The 19,235-nt window shown below is 39.1% G+C and overlaps 1 protein-coding gene across 10 annotated transcripts in view; it reads right to left on the bottom strand.

Moving 5' to 3' along the window:
- LOC125767018 (leucine-rich repeats and immunoglobulin-like domains protein 1) overlaps positions 1-19,235 on the bottom strand; it is a 187,675-nt gene that overhangs the window by 64,773 nt on the left and 103,667 nt on the right. The window contains exons 4-5 of one of the 10 annotated variants that reach the window (XM_049433231.1): positions 17,764-18,000; positions 3,789-3,852 (exon numbers count right to left, since the gene is read on the bottom strand). The exons of 8 other annotated variants lie outside the window; for them this stretch is intronic. The gene's annotated coding sequence lies outside the window, so the exon portion shown is untranslated. The remainder of the gene's footprint in view (positions 1-3,788; positions 3,853-17,763; positions 18,001-19,235) is intronic. One more of the 10 variants, XM_049433230.1, reaches the window with a different exon arrangement.

Genomic DNA, 19,235 nt, shown 5'->3' with positions numbered 1-19,235 from the left:
GGTTTGCGCCCAAGAACGGTTAATATTGGGTTTGGAGTGTGTGGCGTATAACGCGTCGTCGAAAGGATGGATGATAATGTGTATACGGATATAAGAAAATCTGAACGAACTAAACAAAAAAAACCGTGATGCAATTTGTACAGCGTGTTTAGAAAAAAATGTTTTGCGAAACTAGGCAACAACAAAAAAAAGGGAAGCAATGGCCCAATAGCTAAGTACCGCAATTAACAAGACACTGGAGTTAGGAAGAACTTAGTGCGGAAAAAGCTTTATCAGAAGGCAAAGCTTGAAAGAATAGCTCCAACATAATTAAATATATTATTTTATGTCGATTTGTTATAACTTTCGCTTAAGAGTCAATGATAGTTAGCTATAAATTGCAAACAAAGCACAGATTAGGCCATGCTGAACAAATATAAAACCGATTTTTTATTATTATTTTCTATACCATTCTCTTTGATCAGTTGAATTCTTTTTTTTATTCAGATCAGTTGAATTCTCTCATTTTATAAACTGCTGCTTATTTATACTGCTCTAACTATTTTTTACAGGTCTGTATTTACAGGTTAAAAGGTTGTCTGGGCCAGGATTACTAATTTCAAGAAATCTAAAAGCTTTATGGTTTCCTATGAAAAATATATATTGTTCTATTCACAAAGTGTTCAAAAAATTAAAAATAAATAGACTTGATTTGTGAGGCAAATTTTTATCACCACTTCAATAAAAGTTTTATATTTTATTCGTTTTAATTTAATTTATTTCATAGTGCATGCTGTCATTTAGTAAAGAATTGCCTTTTTAAGTCTTTTGACTCTTTATCTACCAAATTGAACACTTTTATACTGACAGAAGGACCTAAATCTCTACTTCATATGCTCTCAAAACTTTAATCTCACCCTCAACAAACCATTGGCAAGAGATTATGCAACTTCCTGCAACAGGATGATACAACACTTTCTAATGTACGACCTTTGTTCTTGCTATCTACCAAAGCAGCTCGGATGTACCGTCAGTGTTTAACAAACCATGGATCCATATATCAAAACCAAAGATACTTTGCGAGAAAAATACCGTTGCAAACAAGGAAATCACTTCATAAATCACCATTACTACCACTACTGCTAGTGTTTCTTCTGCCGGAGGAAAGCAAAAGCGAGCCATATACGACCGGTTGGCAAGAAAAAGTGCACACATTTCACTCTGCTAAACTGCAACCACAAACCATTTTGAAGGTTGAGAATGTTAAAATGAAGAAGAAAAAAACACCGAAGCGCGACAAGGAATGGAATGAACTGAAGAAAAAAAAACAACTTTCCCATAAACACATATTCAAATTTATTGCCGCCAGAGGGCGGTGCTTTATGTGAGAAAAATCGCAAAAAAGGCAGAATCAACCCTTACCCTTACCAAAGCCGGAAACAACTAAGAACTAAAGAAAATACTTCTCTTGCAAAAAAGCGTACGGAGCCCAATGTGTGTTCCGCTGAGTCCATCAGCCTTTCTGAAGGCTCTGAAGACTTTGGTACACACATACGGTCATCCACGCTGTACGGTAGAGACAGTTGTACAGTAACTACAAAAAAAGGAAAAGAAAGGAGATTTTGTTATTGCTCCTTCGACCGAACGACTCGAAGCAGCACAGTAACGGTAGAACAGGTTGCAACGAATCTGTATCTGTGATGTTCTGACCGGCTCCGAGAGTTCCGTCATAAATTCCCAAACGCAACCGAAACATATGAGCCGTACACTGTACAGACGAAATATGTGAATGACTGCGATGATTCCACAATCGTTGCAGTTTCTTTTTTGGCACCAGCTATCCTCCCTGGTTTGCATACGAGAGCTTTTTGGGGGTTTGGTCGTGTCGTTGCCGTGCGGGTCCTTCTTCGGTACGCTTCAGCTGATTGCAATTTCCCAAAGTTATGGGGCACTATCTTATCCTCCCGTAACCACACACACACACACACGACCACGACACGTAGCTCCAGTTTTGGAGCACTATCCGACACAAAAAGACGCTGAGAAAAGGTTTGTCTATCGTTTGCCGGTTCGAAGCATCCGGATCCTGGGTAGCTTCATCCATGGTGCCTTCATGATGATGGTTGAAAATTCATGATAATCGAAAGAGTGCATCATGAGTTTTTGGTGCTTTTTGCGGGGCAAAGGGGACGGCATCCGGGATGGATGACACGCAAGCAAGAGGATCCAAGGTTTGGATGGAATCGCTGCATGATTTGTTGTTGTTAAGATCGGTCATTGCCTAACGGATGCCACAATGTGATGCGTATGTCACCACAGAGATATACCTCGAAGCGTAAGATAATGTGGCTGTACTGTGATTCGGGCTGGAACGTCTCTATCATGTATAATCGTCGTATTGTATGCGTTGAAAGCGTATCTACGATTTGATGCAGTTCTCGGTTGGATGATATATGGTTGGGTGGACTGTGAATGAAATCACCCAATTATGAGAACATTTGATAGCTTTCCAGAAATGCAATGACACCACATTTGTTGAAGATTTCAAGAAATGTGTTGATTTTACTGCGAATTGATAGATGAACGTTCTACGTCAAAAAATCATGTTTCTTTTTTAAAATTCATATTTTGTGTTCTTTTCTCTGACATTCATGAAGTTATCGGCATGAGGCAAATTATTTCACCTCATATTTTTTACCCCAATTACCGTTTGTGGGAAAGAATTCACGGAGAGCACATTCTAATTAGAAGTACCGAGAGTTATTTGCTATGAAGTTAGTTCACCCAATTCTAGAGTAAGTTGATAAAAAAAAACTAGACAACATAACGGAAAAACCAGCAATCCAAACACGGTGACAAAACAAACAAACGGATCGATGCATCCTACCGTTAGTGCATCCATTCGCTGATAGTGACAATAGAAAACCAACGTCCGAATGGACTGGGACGTGTTTCACAATCATCCAAAACGTAAGCCTGTTCTGCGGTATCTACAACACGTCGCACAAACACAACGGGTGTGCATTCTTGTGCGAGAAAATGAAATGAAATGAAAACAACAAATTTCTCACACCCCGGACCACCGATCGGCTCGGGCAGTGAAATGTGTCTATTCTCCAGGTACTATTGAGTACAAGTTGCCCGTTGAATGTTCGCGTGAACATCAACATGGTGCGGGGTGTTATGCGAAGGGATTAAGCTTTTAACTGAAATTGCAAAAATCAACATCACGCGCACACCAGTCAAAACACAATCGGGGTTTCTCGCCTATCAGGACAAGCACACGCTTGCTTTATATGAAACAGCGGAAACACTTTGATGCTATTTCGGAACACCGGTAAGAAATGTCCGTGCCTTGAAGCGCATTGATACGCAAAAACAAAAGATTTTTTTTAATTGAAACAATGATTACGATTTGCAGTCTTTGAAAACGCTTTGACACATTTGGACAATGTTTGGTAGACATGATTAATGTTTTTACGATTTACTGAAAGATGTTCTTCACAAATTTAAAATGTTGCAAAATGTGTCATAATTCCTGTCAGACAGCTTAATATTAACACTAGAACTACCGGACCAGTAAATTTGACAGCAACGCTTCGTTTTCATCACATTATTATTTTAAGGATAAACAATTCTTAAGTAGTAAGTGTATGATTTTTTCATATTCGTTCTACAGAACGAATTAAAAAAAACATTAAAATATGATTCAGCTCTTTGAAGTTGATTTTTTGTGTTAACATTAATAAAAAACGCTTAAAACGCTTGATAGTTCTAGTGAAAAATCAAGAACAATAATTAATTCTTACCAAATACGAAATGATTTATAGCTCCAAGAAACCAAGAATTCTCATTATGAAGTTGTTCCCATACCTGTAAAAAGAGATAAAGTGAAAAGAGAAGATAAGAAAAAATGTGTCAAAATATTATCAATTAATATATGAAGATTTTAAAACAAATAACAAAGATAAATTCTACCACAACCAATTTTTCATCACGTTCGAGATAAGTATATTTGAATAGACGTAACTCGTAAAGCGGACTACACTTCCACACACTCTCTTTCCCTCGCAGAATAATATTTACGAGTACTTTTATCTGATTTTCATCATCCATATTTTTTTCCGTTTTTTGAAATGCGATACACTGCATCGGCAATGCACCAAAACTACACTCATCATTCTTCAACGTTGGTCGATTCACTTTCATTTCGTCTGGTTTCACGTACGGGCGCACACCACTTGCAGACGCTGACGTTAGAACGTGATCAAAAATTCAATTCCATCTTCATAGTGCGCTCGAACGGATGCAGAGTGTATGAACGAGAGCAAAGCATCAAAGAGACCGTGTAAGCGTGTGCAACATTCTAGACTTTAGGTGTTTTTTTTTGCTAAAGCGCAGTTTAACGAGAAACATGCACAAAAGTTGTGGTTTTTACCTTACAGCAAATTTTCCATTTTTTGGGACAGTTTATACACTTTTAACACTAGAACTACCGGACTAGTCATATTGACTGGAACGCTTCACTTTCATCACATTATTTTTTGGGGATAAACAATCCAATAGTAGTTGCACTATGACTTTTACGTATATAGTATGTATATTCTACAGTACAATCTGCAATAAACAATAAAAATATTCCCACTCTTTGAAATTGTTTAAAAATTTAACACAAACGAAAAACGCTTAAAACGCTACCAAGCGTGAATTGTTAACTATGTAAAAAATTAGATTTGTTTGTTTTAATTTCTTATTATGGCAAAATTCTATTGCAAAATCGACTCTGTCAATATTAAAGACCTACTTACGTCACAAAATAACACAAAATTCAGTGCTTCGTTCAAGATCAAAAGTACAATTTAAGAAATTTAAATCGAATGATAATCGAACCGTCGATCGGCCGTTTGGTACTTTCAAACAAGAAATCGAACTCTTTCTAGTACGATACAAAAGCATTGCAAGGGATGAGGTGTTGACGTGCTGAATATAAATGGGCTTGAGCAATATTCATCGCTCCAAACACATCACAAACTTTATACAAAATTTGTGTGTTTCCAGCTGATAGAGAAATAGCTTAGCACAATGTGTAGCGTGGGCGGTATATGCAAATACGCAAGGATACAAAGCAAAAAAAAGGGATCGAAATTCGGACCCCGTTGAAAGGGCTCCGGGTCACGTTTGTGTCGAGTTGTTTGGCGATAGCGAAAAGCTTGTTTTGATTTCGGAACTTTGTCTTGCTATGCAGGACACACACAGACGGTGTTCACGGGAAATCGGTATCGCTGGCCACTATCAGTGAACATAAATACCAATTACCACACACACACATAACCCAACCAAATGGTCGAACGTACAACCCGCAATGGACGAAACCCATTCGCGAAAAACGATGAAAAATGCTGATCGAATTCGGGTAGTGATTGGTCTGATTTAAAATAAATCGTCACCTGACTGAAATGTGTAAAAACAGACTGCGAACAGGACGTATTCTGGTGCGAAGGATATGTTTTTTCCCCCCGACAAACAAACATGCACCTGTGATAAGGATAAGGGCATTGTCGTCACCGATCGACACACAGCGAAAAAGCAAAGTGATTAATTTTAATTAATTTTACCATTCCACCATTACTCGGTTGGACGGATTTTTTCACCGGTGCATGTGGAATATGTCCGTTACACACAAAAGGCATGTGTAAACCGTTGCGCTTCTCCGTTTGACACACACAAACCGTAACCCAGCTGGTTCTTTTCGCTTGATGAATGATGAGAAGAAACGATGATGATGAGAATGAACGAAAAAAAAAATAACAGTTGCACTGCACCTTCCTCACCTTAAACAACCGCCCAAAACTACCACCCCCGGCGGAACCCGGGATGTGGTAAAATGCCAGCGACAGCAATTTTCCATAATTAATTACATTCAGCTGCACAATCTTGGACATTTTTGTGGGCTTTTATATGACATTTTCGATGCGGATGGTTTCGGTTTGGCTTTTTTTTTTTGCAGGAAATTGTTCGTGCGTGCGACGGCACGATGGAAAAGTGAATAATTACAGCATTTGGTACAGGGCGAAAAATCCTTCCGAGGGGATGATGGAGACAGGGGGGGCGGGATGGATATCTTTCTACCTCGTTATCCTAGTTGAACATATTTTTATCCATGCTATAAAATTGTTAATTACCCGGCCAGGTGGGATCATCCGGAAACCTGGAGAAAACAGCAGTTGATATGTGCTGATCGAAACGAAACCAAGTTCAACGTTTTATGTCGATTTTTTTTCTTTTGTTCATTTTTTCATATGTGCAGTGCCCTTGGTAACAAACCAATATTTTAAATATTGATCATTTTCAGTAAAAGAAAATAAATCCATTAATATACAAAATTACAGTTGCAGTCAATGAAATAAAGCTGCTGTACCAGTCACTGATTTTTTTAACTTTAGCTATGGTTGAAATATGTTTAAACTTAAAGGAAACTACTTTAATTTCTCTATGATAATCTTGTTGTGAGCTAAGTGATCTGAGCTACGAAAAATAATGATTTATTATAACAAATCTTTTTGATTAGCGAAGTATCAAGTCGTCTGATAATTTCTTTTGAAAACATCTTAATAACATCAATCCAGAACTCCAGACAACAATTCTTCAGATTCTCCAGGTAAAAAAAAGTTTTGCTTATGGTGATATCTGAATATTTACAAAGAATTCTGAACTTCAGACTAAACATATTAGATGAATTTCAATGGTCAGAACAAGTGCTCAGCTCAGTGTTATTCAAAACCCAGAACGACCATTCTTTCGTTCGAAGGAAAATTTTAGTGAAACCAAGTCAACAGTATATTTTCTAGAATTTGATATTCTTGTAACTCCAAAAAAAAAGTTTTTTATTTCAAAAAAATATTTTTGCTTCGACGGAGTAGAACCGGGATACGGTACCTTATACTCGGTTCGTCGAGGGAAATATCTTCCAACCAAAGTCTTCAAATGTTGAACTGGCTTTTCTTCAAGAAAGAAAACATTCTTTGGCTCTGACTATTGAAAATTATAACTTTTACTAAAAAAATGGCAAACGCAATATTTTAATAAAAAATGTATTTCCTCAACATGACTTACGTCAACAGACGAGCTTACTTCAATGACCATCACTGTGTGTATGTTGTGAAGAAACAACCATTTTTAGCACACAAATATAGCCACTACACAATCCACGATCCAATGTTTCCAGTGATCCTTGCGCAGCTGCAAAGTGGTGTGTTGATTTCGGCCATGATTTATGGAACTTTATCTTATTCCCACCGCGCCAATAAGCACTGCACGCTTCATCAGACCCAGGAACCGGTGCCATTTGAAATGCTTCCGACCAGCACCAGCGAAAAGAAATACGTTCACGCCAACGCTATTACTAACCAATCGCGCGTACAAATAATCTCAACGAAAGTGCCGAAAAAACGTGAGCCGATTCGGAAATGAGTTTCGAGCATCCCGATATTCCCGATGCTATCGACAAGGCTTCCGGGGTCGTCGAAAAATGATATGAAGAAATCATCCCAACGGTGCCTGGCTACAGCAGAAAGGAATTCAGTTTTTTTTGCTAGTTTTTAGTTTGCTTTTTTCGAAGGTTTTCAACTGCTTCCTGGTTGGGGTTGCAAAGACACAAGACGGCTGCCTTATTGGATGTCCGGCGTGAGTGTGAATCGAAATCGATCCTTAGCAAGCAAAGCGCATTAGCAATCCGTCGGTATTGGAAAATGTCTCTCGCGGCCTGAGAAGCTTGGTGGTTTCCATCTCTGTGTTTAGGATAACCATGCTCGGCTAGAGCAGGAGCTAGTCGTTTTTAATATATTCCACACCTGTCACCGGGCGACACCTCCGCATTGGAATATTAATTTCCGGTTGGCGAAAGTAGCGGAAGCAAACGGTGTGAGATAAAAACGGAACAAATCTTCAAAGCAGAGCAAGAGCTTTACGAGCTTCGGCTGCAAATCGGTGCCTTGGCACATATTTTCCCTTCGCGGTGATAACGCTTACTGTGGAACCCTTTCATGTGCGCCTTTCGCGGAACACTCTTCGCCGATTATTGGAAGCTGCAGTGCGCCCCTGTAGCGAAAAGCTAACGCGAGTTATTTAATTCCGTCAAAGCGTGTCCCAATTTCGTGCAATTTCATTAGCAAATTTCGCCTGCAGCACTGTTGATTGTGCAGCTTTGCCCTGCCATCCCTGGAGGATGGCGTTAGCATATGCTAAGGTTCGGCAAAGCTTAGCTGAAAGTCGATTCGGATTAGAGTGAAGGTGTTTCTTGCGAATGTGATTTGAGCAACTGTCGATGCTACTTATCAGTTTCGAGGTGCATAAGCTACGAGCTAAGACGCTGAGCGGAACGGTCTATTTGAAGATGTTCCGTACATGTGTGCAGAGAAAGTGTGCTTTTGCACAAAACCGATTGATTAGAGTGCATAAGGATGACAAGACTCGAGGATTTAGATAATTGGAGAAAGTGCATCATTGAAATGGATAGCAATTGGAATTTAGCTTGCAGGTGTTTAAACTTTGAAGTAGAAGTTAATAATAATGACACTTCAATTGCAAGGCGTATCTGTCAGGAAATGAGTTTTACCAGCGATCGGCAAAGTAGTACAGCTCACGAGCCACATATGTGGCTGTCTGGCAGTTTCATTGCGGTTCCTCAAATAAAATGATGCATTCAATGTGATTAATTCAGTTTTAATTAAAATTTATGTTTTTTTTTTTTGCAGTTAGAATATTGGTTTTTATAAGATAATGCTGCAATGCACAGCTGCAGAAGAATGACAGCTGTCATTCAGACGTTTTAAACGTTATACATAAAGCTTCAGGCAAACATTGTAACTGTATTTGAACCATATTACTAATATATTAGAATAGTTTAATAAATTCAAAACCAGTATTTATGCTCCATTGAAAACTATGAGAGAACTTGGAATCCGTCTACATTTCTTACAATCAACTGTCATGACTACCTTAATTTTGTGTCATACTACAAGTTTGGTAACTTTACAATTATTTCAACACCATTTCTAAAAACAAACATTTTGAGCTTTTCAGAAGCTTTGCAAACCCTAATGTATACGATAATGAAAAGAAAAGTCTTAAAACCATAAGAAAAAATGCATCCCCTAAGGCTCAAACATAAGGCTATTATTTGAAAATCCTTGACAATAACAAACCTACTAATATTACTTCTTCCTTTAATATGCGATGAATTTTCTAGAAGTCCTCGCATGAGCAAATTCTTTCTCTGCACGCCCGACAAGCCGCCACGCAGCAAGAAAATTTATCGAAGCAATGAAAAGCCACTCAAAGAAAATGGGCGCCATTCTTCGGTTTCCGGTGAATGGGAAGGATATTTTACTTTCATTTTCTTTTTTTTTTGTTTGCGGCATTCATTTTCTATTCCCCCGGAGCAACAAATTTACAGCGATGTCGTTCGGGCGTGGAAACATTATTTTCTGAGACGTCCGTGCAGTCACGAATTCGGGGCACACACTTTTTCAACGTAAAAATGGATGGTTTTATTGCACGACTTTATGTTTAATATTAGTCAAAAAAAACATAATATAAGTTTCAAAAAAGAAGAATTCAGAGTTTGTTGATGACACTAAAAAACATATAAATTTTTACATCTCATGAAATAAAGAAATTGTAGCAACTTGAAATTAGTTTTAACCTCCATCTTCTTAATTCCACCTGACACGCACAGTGCGGCCCAAAAAAAAAACACTTCATTGCAAATAGCGTAAACAAACGGAAGACAAAACCGGCTAGATACAATAATGCAAAATCATGTGATTTAAAATTCAGCTCCACATTTCCATGATAACCATTTCAAGCACCCTAATGAAGTCATCCATTATGCATTTGTGTGTGCGCCCGGGAGAGTTGCCAGCGCAAAAGCGCTGTCATTCATCGTCGAATGGCCACTCGTTGCGGGTGTGAGTGAAGCGAATACGAGACACGGATCAATCGGAATGAATTCAAGGCCAGAAGGCCGCTACTTTTCGATGGGGTTTCATCAAATCCGGCCAATGGCACGATTGTGCGATTGCTGAAATAAAGTAGCGAAAGCCACCGGGGTTTGCATTTTGGTCGACGATGGGGATTGTGATGATTATAGGGATTCGAAGGAAACGGCCAACATTCGATCGAGTCATATAATGGACTGTGGAGACGCCATACATCATAACGGATAGGAACGGAAAAAGGGTTTCGCGGCGTGCAAACCATGAACAGACCCGAAGCGTACACAAATGCGCATTTCGGGTATTTAAGGTCCAGTGCCGCGCGCCCCGGAGTTTTTGGTTGGTGCTAAGAAAGGCGCCAAACAGCTCATGTTCTAAAAGCGAGTGTTTTTTTTTTTTGGGATGTGTCTCAATAGCGGATGCCCCGTTACGTATGATTCGGTCTCAAAAATTTGATCTGACCGCGATCAACAGGCAAAAGTAGCTAAATAGAACCGTAAGCCGGTGTTGTGTGCGATGTGTGCCGCTGAACGCAATCTTCATCGCGGGCAGCATAATTGAATGGTTCGGCGTCCGGCAAAGCAAACTAGCACGATGATTAGAGGCAAAAGATGAAGATGATGACGATGGCGTCGATAGCTGATGGATGAGTTGTGACTTTTCTGATTCCTTCTCCTAAACCACCCTTCTTTTTGTTGTGGTTGTTGTTGTCTGTGGTGAGTTTCGCTTCGCTTCGTTGCTATTCGTGACCGGGCAGAACTCGGCCCGTTGTACCAAACGGAGGCAGTCCGTTTTCATGGGCAGGCAAATTAAAACAGCCAAGCCGAGATTGAGTGGCCGCGCGTATCGAAAAGCAGAACGTGACCGAACTGATCCGGAGAGCCGGTTGCATACGAGACAAGAGGGAATTCGATCGCGGTAATGATGCGACGACGCGCCAATGATGGGAACCGACAGGCTTTTCTTGGGCGAGAGTGATGATTTAATGGATCAATAGAATCGAGAACCGGTCAACTGGAGCTCCCACCACGGGGGTGAAAGGATCATGTGGCCACCGTCTACGGCGGAAGCAAGTATGGGAAAGTAGATCAGGTTTCAAGGTGCTCCAGATGTCTGTTTGCTGGTGAAGTTCATCAATTCTGCGCTCCCGGTGAGCCTACACATTTGCGGCGTAAATGTGAAAGAGATAAATTAGGTGCGGCCATTGACCCGTACGGGGGCAATCACATGCACACACATGTATTCACACAACAAAGGGTGAGGCTGTCATGGATAAGGATTGGCAGAAGGCCAACCAGTTCGTTCTATTCCATTTTCTATGCTCCCTTAGTGGTCCAGGCAGATTGAAGAGTGTTATCTGTTTGGTCCATACAATGAACACTGTGGACATCTTATTTTGTGGATAAAGTTCTTCCGAACGGTAAACATGTGAATGAAGCATGAAGAATGACATTCAATAGTAACATACGGTTTGGTAAGCTTGTCGGCAAATGACGGTATTTGATGTAGAATTGATTACAGCGTCATGGATCGATGATTTCGTAAATAAAGCGTTACACAATTAACGTCCATTAGGATATAAACTGAATGGAACATTTCAGAAAAACATGTTAGATAACATTAATAATAATATAAAATGGGCGGCCCGATGGTGCATGTGATAAACGGCGCCAGTCCACACGGCCGGACCGGGTTCAAATCCCATCCGGACCGCCCCCCCCCTAGCAAGGACTGACTATCCGGCTACGTGGTAAAAATAAGTCTAGTAAGCCAGAAATGGCCGGCGTGACCTGTAAGGTCGTTAAAGCCAAGAAGAGAGAGAATAATATAAAATGTAATAATAATGCTCCAAAATTAAATAGACAATGTGCATTTAAAATGCATTTAAAAAATTAAAATACTCAGTACAAATATTCTACGACAAAAATACAACTGCAATTTAATTGGGTCACGGATTATCCGTGCGGATGAAAAATTGCAATTCCAAATTAGCAATTTGACATATTACACTAATTTTTAATTGTTTTTTCTCAAATGTGACAAAATGAAAGCTTAAACTTTTTCATTTCATCTTTAAATGATTATTGATGTTGGTTCAATGATATATTTTTTTTACTCAATAGAGCACTTTTTCGGTCTTAAACGACAGGACCGGGTATCAAATTCCATCCGAACAGTAACCTTGGTCGGACTATCATAATAAGGGATTATTATAAATCAAGGAAAGAGAGACATGGCAGTCCAAAACATCTCTTAAACTTGTAGTGCAACAAAAAACATTGCTTTTAAAACTCCGCGAGCATATGATCCATCCTTAAAAAAAGATTTTTATATTTATGTTACGCACTGTAGAAGATGCTCATCAGCACAGAGCAAGATCAACAATATCGTTTCTTTTTTTATCCTTTAACTTTACCAGATGGATGGATGTACGGCAACGTCAGGATATTTGAGCAATGGTGGTTTTTTCTGTGTGTCGCAAATCCATTTTACAAAGCATAACCCCACAAGGAACGGATCACGGTATCGTGAGACGGGTGCTTGTTTGCTATCATTCAACATTTAAACTAGAACAATTTGACGGCATCTGACTGATTGAGCTTTCGCGTGTATCACGTGTTGGCAGACGGTGTTCGTTCGGCATGTTTTGGAAGGGTTCCAGGATTTATTTCCGCCATAGATCGATCGGTTCCTCCTGCCGTTCGGTTGTCACCGGATTGGGTGGTTTCGTTTGGTAGGATTAGTGTCACTGTCACGGATTTCACTATCCGTACGTATGCTGTCACCTGGTCACGTCTGCTCGGTCCGGTGCATGATTTGCGATCAAATACCATCGGGCTCATGGATGCGATACACCGGTGGCGGCCGAATTGCGAGTCGCTGACCGTAAAGCCGGCTTTGGCACGGGTCAAACCCGATTGACGTTTACAATTTGATTGTTTGTTAACGGACCTTACGGTTTACTAAATTCGGTGTAGAGTTGTCGCATCCTAGCGAGACATGCTAACCAACGAGACGAGATATGTAGCTCCAAAAGCACGTTTGATGTTTTTGCGGCAATATTTAAATAAGGTTTGATGAGTTTGTGAAACATCGACAACTTACTGGTGGCATGATTTTGTATTAAACATCAGTGCATGTCTACGAAGTTACTCAAATAACGGCAAGAAGCTATAAAGTAAGATAAGCTCATATAAAATAACTCAAATTAAATAAAAATATAGTATTGTAAGATTGACTTAATATTGATGGAAAATTGCACTAACAAACTTATATTTTTCCATTGATCTGGTAACACAAAAAATATTCAAATCTATGGTAGTTGAAGTAAAGCAAAGAATTGTAAAGAAACAAAAAAAAGAAACATTTAAATCAGAATGAAAAAAAAACGACGATTTTCTGTACCGAAGCGCGACATGGAAAGTTATTTTTAATTATTTAATGGATTGTTGATTATTTAAATCTGATTCTCGCTGATGAAACACATTTCTGCTTCTGGCACCGAATGAACCGAATAAAAATAGTCAAAAAAAAACCCCAACCCAACGCAAAACAGACACGACACGTGCGAAAGTGTGCGTGTGGAAATACTTTTTCATCAATTTGTTCAATATATTGGCTTTTTTGCTGTATTTTTTTATGTTTCATTCTATCCCCAGCTAATGCACACAAACGACCTACCCCCTAGAGGGAAACGGTAATGTTCCAAACCGAACTATGCAGCGAACGCACAGCGATGCACAAAATCTCGAAATGAATAAATTTGAGAATCACTTTTCCCCGACCTATCCAATGCAATTCCGGTTGCTCCGGTGCAATGAATGTGTCGTGCTTTTTTTGTATCTGCTGCTACTTCTTGTACTTTCATTTTAAACAACTCACGCGAATTGCATTTGGGGTTTTCGCTCATCCCGCGGCGGAGTGTTGCTTCATTGGGAAAGTGGAAAAAATTTGCCATGAGTTGTTAGCCAAACAGGGCGTAATTTTTTATTCATCAGAAGTGTTCGCCTTTTTACGAGCAGAACCATAAATTGAAATATTCGTAAATTGGACAACGTTTTTTTTGTTGCTTTCTATAACTGTATACTTTACTCAATTTACCCGCTCGGTGCAAATGTACCATTCGCTTGTCGGAAACATTCGCCGTTTCGCCCCGGAGATACTGAACAAGAGATATACGGCAGCTACCTGGATGCACCGTCACAAAGTGACAACGGTGGAGTTTTTTCTAGTTTTATCAAAGTTTTTTTTCCATTTGGACAGAAAAAACGTGCCTCGTTATAGATTCTGACCCAATTTAAAACATAGTGCTTTCTACTATTTTTTGGTTGTTGTCGCTTTTACTGCGAGAACTAACCGTTAACAAATTAAAAGCATTTCTTTGCAACTATTCGTCATGAGGAATGCTTTGAAATATGGACAGCATGAGAACAGGTAAGTCACAAAACGGGTTCAAAATTTTTATAAAATATGATATAAAAAATTCATTTGATATTGCCGTGAAATTGTTAGGCGAATTTTAATACTAAAATATTTTGAAGTAAAAATAGTTGCCAGCGTACCTCGAGGCGCTTATGCACGAGTGACACTAACTGTTGAGCGATTTGAGTTCAACTTTTTTTTCAGTAACCATACATTGAATTTTAAAGCTATGTTTTAATCATCAGTATATTAAACACATAAATATATTAAAAATAGTATATTTACTTATTAACTATAGAAATATTGATTTTCTAATATCTATAGTAACCATTTCCTAATACAAACATTTCTTGTCAAACATAGAGGACATGTTTTGGACATAGAGGACATACAGGACTCTGTTTTATTGGATTCTGGAGATCCATACGGTTCATTTATAGTTGATGAGTCGACCTTTCTATTCCAAGTTGTTGGTTCTAGTGATCAAAAGTATTCTCTTCATCATTAAAATTGTGAGTCAATGTGCTGTGTTCTGTAACACTCACACTACACATGACTACAAAGACTATTATTAAAAAGGATATATCAGTTTCTTTGACCAGTTCTTTAAATCAGTGCTCCCCAACCTTTTTAGTACCGCGGACCACTTTTTGTTCGACATAAGTATATCGCGGCCCACATGAGACTCTAAGAACGGATTTTTTTAAATAAAACATTAGCAAAAAATGTAATTGTCCGCAATCTGACACATCGAGGGGTGTAGAACGATTTCGTCACGTAAAAACGCTTGAACTGGTAAACAATACGTTTTAAAATGATCGGTAAAACGACCGAAAATTTCTTCCGCGGACCACTTCTACTTAAGCCACGGACCACAAGTGGTCCGCGGACCATAGGTTGGGGACCACTGCTTTAAATTATATCATTAATCTCCGGTTGCCTATCACCAACACGACTCGATTTGGTTTTTCTGCCAATTTTCATTTAATTTCATCTATTTCCGCCTCAAGTGATCTTAGGGAGTGGTCATATCCTTTACAAGACTGCAGGAAGTAATCTTCGTCGTGATGCTCAATACTACAACTGAAAACTTTCGTTGGAGCCAGGTTTGTACAACTTAGATGAACGGCCAATAGAAACTCATCAGATATGAGCCTTGACACCATGTGGATCAAGGAATCTCAAGGTAGCTCGCCAAAACCGGATAGCAAGAAAGCTCCAAACGGAATTCCAGGAGATCATGTACATCAGGTAAGGAAGGGCTTTTGTTAAGAGACATCTTCAATATCTTAGACATCTCTTTCTCATCTCTATTTTAGAGATCTTAATATGAAGTTCACATGCATAAGTGTTTCGACAATAGTAAGGTTGTCCATGAAAAACAATCTTATCTGATGATTATGCTCTAATAAACAATGGTCCAAAGCGTGTTGCTGCTTACTAAGCAATACAAATAGTTTATGGAATACTTCTGTAGTAGCACTTTATTATTTTGAATGATTGCAAACCCGCTTCATCAGACCCTCAGCTCAAGAGTCATATGAAAATCCTAGTCTATTTGAAATATCCTCAGAAATCCAGAGAATTCTCCTCCAGCGAGGATATTCCAGCTATTTAAAAGAAAGTTTGTTTTCACACAATATTTTTCCTGTATTCAAAACGATCGGGTCAGCAACTTTATGGTAAGTTTAAAAATAATTACTTATCCTAGCGTTCTGAACTGTTTACCTCCGCTCAGCGTTGAAAAGCTCCAAAATTCTGGAAATTTGCTTCCCAAAAAAGTAGATGCAACGTTGTCGCAATTCATCAATATCTTTTAAAAGGTTACTAGCATTCATTGCCGCAGACACTAAAGTATCTAGGCAGTGGTGTGCATCAATTTAAACTGTCCTCAAATATATTATCCGGTTGGTGATGTTCCATGCTTTTACTCCTCCATTGGGTTGCGTTCTCTTCTGTTTGTACAGCTATCAAATGATCAAATATTGGGAAGGGAAATACACGTTCCCAGGTTTATGTGCACGATAAACGAGTGACCAAAAATTAATGATTTTATGCTGCAGCATAAGCAAAGATGGATAACATCCAAACATACGCCCCACCGTGTGTGGACGTATTGTGACCGGTAGGTTCGATCATATAAATACACTTACACACACATACACGCGCATATATATCGTCGCTTTATTTATTATTAATTAACAATCAATTCGTCCCAGTCAGAGGCACGGTCGAAAGCCACCGGTACACGTAGCACGCTATCCAGCTGCCGAACGAAACCGTTGGGAATATTCATTTCGAGCCGATTTTCAACGAGATATCAACACGGCAAATTTGTGTTTATAAATTTCCCTCGCTTCCAATACCGATTCACCCACCAACCCAATGCTAGGCCGTTTGTTGACGTCGTTGCTGCCCGTTTGTGGGATAAGTAAATTTGAGTGTTCCAAAATTTTAATATTATCATTATCTCAACGCCTAATGCTGGGTGCAGGCACCGGTTTGAGGGCGGAATGTGTTGGCAGAGAGATATAAATTGGCAAAAAGGGTTTAAATTATTATCACTATAATTGAAGCTATGTTTGGGAAGGTCCACTGCAGCAGCAGCAAACAGAACCTAAAACTGGGGGAACGGTACCATTTTGCTCGCTAAAGGATATAAATTGCATTTTCGCAACGCTCGGTGGGGTTTTGTTTGTGTTTTTTAGGAGCTTTGGCATCGAAACGATTCGGTCAACTCGTTTGCATGGAAAATGAGGCTTTTGTTTGCAGAAAGACAAAACGTGCGCTGCAGCTGGCAAATAGGCCGATTAAAGTGGTGTTGAACTGTTGAATGGACAAAACAATATCAAACATGAAATCAAATTATTTCTTTGAAAAGATTTCGAAACCTTTAATGGTTGCGCGAATGTTTATAATTTAAGATAATATAGTAGTTAAAAATAGTAAAATTAAAAAAAAGTTTCCCATAAAAACACTAAAATTGCAGGAAACAGTATGTTTTACCAGTATAAATAGTTTTACAACCGGCACAATCGTGGAAGTATCATAATTCGTTTGCGGCACTGTTTTCACCATATTTGCCTCGTTAGCCGGTTTTCTCACGATATGGCAAAATAGTTAAATTTAATTGCTTTCCGCCGGTTGGTAAATACTGACCAAAAAGGACGTGCGGTTTTACGCGCGCGGCAATCATCGGAGCCAAGAGCTGTTTTACACCGGCTCATGTAAATCGGCAATAAATTTAGGTACACCGCGTCGTCGTAAGCAATTGATTTCTTTTCTGATTTTTAGTTTCTTTGTGCCCCCGTTTCACACGGACACGGAAACTCGGGCACTATAAATCTATAATAAACGATGAAATTACCCAATTCAAATCAAATCTACAACGAATGGTGGGATGTGAGATGGTGGCGGCTAACATGGCCGGCAGCAGGCCTCGATTACTGATGTCGTGTGAGCTTGTAATTCGAAACACTTCAAGAACGTACTGGTGGATTGTTTGGAGGTTGTTTTTTTTTTCTCACCAAACCATATTTATCGGCTCATACGAACTCATTCCTGGGATGGGATATTTCACCGGTACCGAAACGCGTAAAAATACCTGCAAATAGAGAACGAAACATAAAGAGAAATATGAGTAAAACTAGCCACTAATCGTGCTTGATTGTTGGCGGTGTGGTGAGCGGCGAAAAAAAACCCCACCCGAAAGAAAGTATAGCGTGTCAGCAACAAATTAACCCACAAATAGGACCTTTTTTTCTTGTTCCTTTCCTCAAAGGAGTGGCGAAACGTATTAGAAAATGAGAAGAGAGAAAAAAATCCCTTTTAATCAGATTAAACCCCTTTTTCGCTTGATTCTTTTTCATTGCGCGCTTGTTTGTTTCTTTTGGGATCGTGCCACACCATTCCAAAACATGCTTCGGGGCGGAAACGTTACCGGAAATCTAACCATTTTTCTTGACCGTTGCTGTGAAACATAGTAATAAACACTCCTGAAACCTGAAAATGATCACTAAATCATTGAGCGGTGCCACTACACAACAAACAAAAAAAGCACCATCAGCGTTGGGAATCCGATGTGGTGCATTTGAGCGGTATACAGTGTGGTGTCGATGCGCCAAAAACCACTCCCCGGGTCTATTATTCACGGTTTCCCAATTAACCTATTTGTGTGGAATATTGCTAAGGCCCATAAGATGCTCCAGATATGGCTAATTTCACAATAGTCGTGTTGATGGATGGTGGAAAAGCGGAGAAAAACACACAGAACCCGAGGATTGCAATAGGTGCCACCCTCGACACAAGCTAATCGGCTTCTTCATCAGCGCGGGGAAATTGGAAGAGTATTTCATCAACACCACACCAAAATGACTACTTTCCTTCCTATACGGTTTCGCTAAAATAAACATTTGCCGGTTAGATTAATGGTTTTTGGGAGCTTTTCCATCGTGTACCAGGTTGATTGCTGTTTTTGGAAAGCAAAAATATGGTACTTTTGGAAGGTTTTTTTTCTGTCCAGTTCGACTTGTTTTAAGACACACCTGAATCCATTCTTTGTAACAATGGTCTATTAGAACTGTAGACCCTTTAAGACAGATAATTAAGGGATTTGATAAATATGGTGGGAATTTTCTACATTTTATAAATTATGTTCTGCTGTTTTAAATATCATTATCTTGTTTCGTTCTTTTCTATCAAATTTAATGAATTTCATTATTAGCTTTTTATCAATAAAATGGCATTAATGGCAAGCCCAGAAGACTGCCACATTGTTTCATTGGGTTCATGAAATTCAAAGGTTTTCCCATTTTATCTGCAGAAGTCGAACATTGTTCT

The sequence above is a fragment of the Anopheles funestus genome, chromosome 3RL (genome assembly GCF_943734845.2).
Source record: "Anopheles funestus chromosome 3RL, idAnoFuneDA-416_04, whole genome shotgun sequence".
Taxonomy (NCBI): Eukaryota; Metazoa; Arthropoda; class Insecta; order Diptera; family Culicidae; genus Anopheles; species Anopheles funestus.
The sequence above is the reverse complement of the archived record's forward strand: the minus strand, read 5'-3'. Positions and strand labels throughout refer to the sequence as shown.